General features: G+C 34.0%; 1 protein-coding gene across 3 annotated transcripts in view; it reads left to right on the plus strand.

Annotated features, from left to right (window-relative positions):
• The first annotated feature begins 5,836 nt into the window (after positions 1-5,836).
• Positions 5,837-6,257, plus strand: part of LOC107005439 — a 4,856-nt gene continuing 4,435 nt past the window's right edge. Inside the window, exon 1 of one of the 3 annotated variants that reach the window (XM_015204036.2) lies at positions 5,837-5,938. The gene's annotated coding sequence lies outside the window, so the exon portion shown is untranslated. Of the gene's footprint in view, positions 6,078-6,257 lie in introns of all 3 variants that reach the window. The other 2 variants (XM_015204037.2, XM_015204038.2) reach the window with 2 other exon arrangements.

The following is a 6,257-nucleotide window of genomic DNA, read 5'->3' on the forward strand; positions in this document are numbered from 1 at the left end:
GACGTCAAAAATGCCAAATTTTTTCGTGGACGTCCGTCAAGACCTTGTCTATGCATACGGTTGGCCATCATGGGGAAAATGGGTGTTTTTTCAAGTTCAAATGAGCCTTAAAGAAGGTAAATGCAGATTTTAGCGATTTTCGTGTTCTATAGTCCATGGATTTTTGTGATTTAAAATATCTGGAAAAAAATTGTCAAAATTCTTCATAGACTTTTGTTAAGACCTTTGCAATGGACCCAGTTTATCCCATTAAAAAAACAGGTACGTTTTAAACTTCAAACAAGCCCAAAGTAGGTAAAGGCAGATTTTTACCATTTTTGTGTGTTATAGTCTATGAATTTTTTGTGATCTTGATTTTCGTAACAAAATGACTGAAATTTTTTCATAGAAGTACGTTAAAACATTACAAACGGACCCAGTTCGTCTTGCATGAAAAACGAGCGATTTTACTGTTCAAACGAGCTCTAAAGTAGATAATTACACATGTTGCCAATTTTCGTGTGCTATACTCCATGTATTTTTCTTGATATGGAACTACTGAAATAAAATGACAGAAATTTTTCAAGGACATCCGTTAATACCTAAGAAATAGACCCAGTTCGTTCCGCGGGGAAAACGAACACTTTTTAAAGTTTAAACAAACCCTAAAATAGGAAAACACAAATTTTATCGATTTTCACATGCTATAGTCCAGGGACTTTTGTGATCAGAAATTTCCAAAATAAAATGACCAAAATTTCTCATGGATATCCCTTAAGACCTTAGCAATGGACCCAATTCGTCCCGCGGGGAAAACGGGTGCATTATCAAGTTCAAACAAGCCCCAAATTAGGTAAACAAAAATTTCTCTGATTTTTCGTGCACTATAGTCCATGGATTTTTTGTTATCTGGCATTTTCAAAACAAAAATGACTTAAATATTTCATGGACGTCCAACTTTAGCAATGGATCAATTCGTCCCACGGGGAAAATGGACGCATTTTCAAGTTCAAACAAGCCCAAAGTAGGTAATGACGATTTTATCAATTTTCGTGTGCTATAGTTCATGAAAATTTTGTGATATGTAATTACTTAAACAAAATGATCAAAAAAATTTATGGACATTCGTTAAGACATTATAAATGCACCTAGTTCATCCTTCGGTGAGAATATATACATTTTCAATTTCAAACAACCCCCAAAAAAGGTAACCGCATATCTTACCAATTTTTGTGTGCTATATTCCATGAATTTTTTGTGATCTAGAATTTCCAAAACAAAATGGTCAAAATTTTTCATAGACATCCGTTAAGACCTCAGCAATTGACTCAGTTCATTTTGCGGAAAAAACGACGGCATTTTCAAGTTCAAACAAGCCACAAAGCAGGTAAACGCTAATTTTGTCGATTTTCATGTGCTATAGTCCATGGATTTTTTGTGATCTGGAATTCCCGAAAAAAATGACCAAATTTTTGTAAGATGTCTGTTAAGACTTTAGCAATGGACCCAGTTCGTCCTACGGGAAAAATGGAAATAATTTCAAGTTCAAACAAGCGCCAAAGCACGTATACAAAGATTTTGTCAATTTTCATGTGCTATAGTCAATGGATTTAGTTGTGATCTGGTATTCTCGAAAAAAAATGAACAAAATTTTTCATGGACGTCCGTTAAGACATTAGAAATGGACCTAGTTCATCCCGCGTGGAAAACGTGTGCATTTTCAAGTTCAAACAAGCCCCAAAGCAGGTAAACACAAATTTTGTCAATTTACGTGTGCTATAGTTACATGGATTTCTTTGTGATCGGGAATTTCTGAAACAAAATGACTGAATTTTTTCATGGACGTCCGTTAAGACCCTAGCAATGGACCCAATTCGTCCTGCGGGGAAAACAAATGCATTTTCAAGTTCAAACGAGCTCCAAAGCTGGTAAACATAGATTTTGCCAATTTTAGTGTGTTATAATCCTTGGATTTTTTGTGATTTGAAATTTCCAAAACAAAATAGCCAAAACATTTCATTGACGTCCTTTAATACCTTAGCAATGGACCTAGTTCGTTCTACAGGTAAAATGGGCGCATTTTCAATTTCAAACGAGCTCCAAAGCTAGTAAGCACAGATTTTATCATTTTTCATGTGCTATAGTTTATGGATTTTTTGTGATCTAGAATTCTCAAAACAAAATGACCAAAATTTTTCATAGACGTTCGTTAAGACTTTAGCAATGAACATAAATCATCCCCAGGGAAAACGGGCTTATTTTAAAGTTCAAACGGGCCCTAAAGCTAGTAAAAGCAGAGTTTGTCGATTTTCATGTGCTATATAATCCATGGATATTTTGTGATCTGGAATTCCCAAAAAAAAATGGCGAAATTTTTTCATGCACGTCCGTAAAGGCCTTAGTAATGGACACGATTCGTTCCGCAGGGAAAATAAACTTATTTTAAAGTTCAAACGAGCCCCAAAGGAGATAAACGAATTTTGTTGATTTTCATATGCTATAGTCCATGGATTTTTTGTGATATAGAATTCCTGAAACAAAATGACCGAAATTTTTCGTGGAAGTCTGTTAAGAGCTTTACAATGGACCTAGTTTGTTCTGCAGGGAAAACATATGCATTTTCAAGTTCAACCGAGCTCCAAAGCAGGTAAATGAAAATTTGCCAATTTTCATGTACTATAGTCCATGAATTTTTTGTGATGTGGAATTTCAAAACAAAAATGGCTGAACTTTTTCATGGACGTCCGTTACGACCTTAGCAATGGACCCAGTTCGTCCCGCGGAAAAAACGGACACATTTTAAAGTTAAAACGAGCTTCAAAGTAGGTAAAAGCAAATTTTGCTGATTTTCATGTGTTATAGTCCATGGATTCTTTGTGATATGAAATTCCCGAAACAAAATGGCCGAAATTTTTCATGGACGTCCGTTAAGACCTTAGCAATGGACCAGTTTATTTCGCAGGAAAAACGAACGCATTTTAATGTTCAAACGAGCCCCAAAGAAGGTAAGCACAAATTTTATTGATTTTCTTGTGCTATAGCCCATGAATTTTTTGTGATCTGGAATTTCCGAAACAAAATGACTGAAATTTTGTTTTCATGGACTTCCGTTAAGACCTTAGCAATGGACCCAATTCGTCCCGCGGGAAAAACTGACGCATTTTCAAGTTTAAACGAGCCCCAAAGCAGGTAAACACAGATATTACTGATTTTAATGTGCTGTAGTCCATGAATTTTTTGTGATCTGAACAAATCAGATGACATTAATATTTAGAAAACCTACTCAAAATGTCATTACCTTTCTATTGGTCAAGATGGACTTGAATCTTACTTTTGCTGTCTAAGTTTGTTGAGATCAGTAATTAGCTAGGTTGCTATCTTATAAAAGAAAATGATTAGCTGATTTACTTAATCATATGAATTCCATCTAAAAGTTAAGAAAGAAAATGAAATTGAGAAGTTATTTATCTCAGACTTATAACACTTCTTTCTTTCTATAGCACCATTTTTTGGAGCCTTCCACCTAATATGTGAAGAAAAATTAGCATAAGCACTAAGTTACCAACAAATCAACTAAGCTATTGAACATTTCAATCACTAATCTCATGGTCACGGAAAGGTTATAAGAAAGGCAAAGGCTTATAATTTTCCTTGTAGTGGCAATAAATATTGCTACAAAAACATTTACATGCATTTAGTCTATTGTCATTGCATTCAATGTCGCTAAAGTCTTAAACAACATTTATTTATAGTGCTGATAAAAACCTTTATTATTGCTGCTAAAAGTAAATACTTCTAGCGGCATTTATTATTGCCAGTAAAATCACCTTTAAAATGTGATATTAAATATATTTTGAGCAAAAATGCAACAAACAACATGTTTAACCACACTTTTATAGCATCAAAAATAAAAAAAAATATGAGAAATATATTCTTTTTTTTTTTTTGGTAACTAAACTTTTTATTTATCACCCTAGATGAATATATTACAAAACACTATCCAGTAATAACTCTATTGGCTAGCTTGTGACAAGAAACTCAAAGAAAACACAACTAATAGATTGTCAAGGGAACATATTATTAAGATGTTGTTTTGCACTAATCTTCAAACACCTCAACATGTTATGATGTTGCAGATATAAACCACTTCTTTGGCCCTGCAATCACAAAAAGTATGGCCATATGTTGTCCTGATCCATGGCGCATCGTTTGCTTATGGATCAGGACACATATGGCCAAACCATGCCATGGACCCTGGCTTGGTTTATGACTTAGCAAGCGAGCGCCATAAAGAGGTTTAGGGAAGTTAGTTTAGTTTGTACATTAATTAAGCAGTAGGGTAGAGAGGTAATACTCACGCTTCTTGAGTTGTTGAGTATATATAAACGGCATAATTCATAAACATGCCCTTTAACTTGGCTTCGAATCACATTTATGTCCTTCAACTTTGGGTGTGCACAAGTAGACACTTAAACTTGTATAAAGTTGAACAAATAGACACACATGTCATTTTTTTGTCCAACGTGGTGTCCTAGGACTCATGTGTTTATTTATTTAAAAGTTGGATAGTTAAAGTGTCTGTTTGTGCATATAACACGATCACGAATAATATACAAGGCACGCAGATGGCAAACAAGATATTATCCTTTAAGGTGGAAGAATGGAGCTTCAGGATCACAAGGCATGGTAAGAAATCTTTCACAAAAATCAGAAAATGTGCTGAATGGACAACCTTCATCGACCATCGACAACTTCCCCATGGTTCATATAGCTAATCGGCATTGAAAGAACATATCGATACACCTTCATCTGATAAGGTTTCCTTTGCAGATACCTTTCGTCATACTTTTGGGATATAGGTGGTCCTGCCGTCCAAAAACTAGAACATGTACCCTTTATACTAACGGACATATACGTGTCATGATCTTATCTACCGACCCGACATCGGATCGATGGATAAGATTTAATCTTCCGTTAGAGTGACCTTAATGGAGGACAAGATGTTGGAAGCAAGGTTGGAACAGTTCGGATTGACATGTGAAGAGGAGTTGCACTAGTGCAGAGGTGTGAGAGATTGGTTATGAATTGTTGCACAAGAGGTAGAGATAAATCGAAGTAATACTGAAAAGAAGTGATTAGACAAGACATGACGCAACTCTGGCTTACTAAGGAAACAACCTTAGATAGAATATTATGAAGAACACAAATGGGTAGATAGATAATTAGTTAGGTAGTTGTGAGTTATTTTGCTTAGTCTGTAATAATAGTTATAGTTTATCTTTGAGGGTGTTGTTATTATTTATTTACTTAGGTAGTGTGTTTGTCATACTTGTCTAGCATTTTTGTCTTGCCTTCTTCATTTTTGCCTTCTTCATTTTCAAATTATTTTTGTAATGTTTTTATTTGAGTTGTAGGTCTATCGGAATCTTTCTATTTTGTAATGATGGTAAGGTTTGTGTACATACTATTCTTCGTATATATTTCACTTGTGAAATTTCATCGAATATGTAATTGTTGTATTGGTGGTTATTGTAGTAGTGATGGTCGATGTCAATGATCGTAGTAGTTGTCGTTGATAAGGTTTGTGGAGACACCATCCTCCTTATACTCCACATTCATTTCTTTAATTGATGCTCTCATATATAAAATAAATCTTTAACGATACGATACGATATAATAGAATTTAACTAACAAAACCATCCAAATAAGATGTTAATGATCCAGAGTCCGGCCAGTTTTAGCTACTATATTAGTTTGTTGATTTGTATAGTGTATATATTATTTTTTTTGATTTTTTGATTTTTAACAAATTATAATATATAGTTAATGCATATTTTTTAGTTATTTTTATGTAAATAAAAAATAACTATATTTTTATTATTAATTAAAACTAAACCCTTTTTATAATTCTTAAAGTTCAAATTCACTCTCTTCTCTCTCCGTTGCAGTTATCCTCGAGGTATTTACTTGCTATATGCAGAACCCCTTTTCTGTGTAACCTTGTGTCATATTTTCCTCCTAGCATCAAGATTTGATGAAAAAGTATGAATTAATACATAAAGAAATCATTTTTATGTGTGAAGAGTTGTTATTTTAAGGTAGTTTAGCAGTTAGCTATGGCTTTTTAAATTGATTCTTGACATATAAAGTTTGATGAACAAGTTTAAATAGGAGTATAGAATATCATTTGTATGTGTAGGATTATGATTTTGAGGTGTTTGGTCTTTGGATTGATTTTTCTTTTTTTTGTGTGTGTGGGGTGGGGTGGGGGTGGGGGT

This window comes from Solanum pennellii, chromosome 12 (genome assembly GCF_001406875.1).
Source record: "Solanum pennellii chromosome 12, SPENNV200".
NCBI lineage: Eukaryota > Viridiplantae > Streptophyta > Magnoliopsida > Solanales > Solanaceae > Solanum > Solanum pennellii.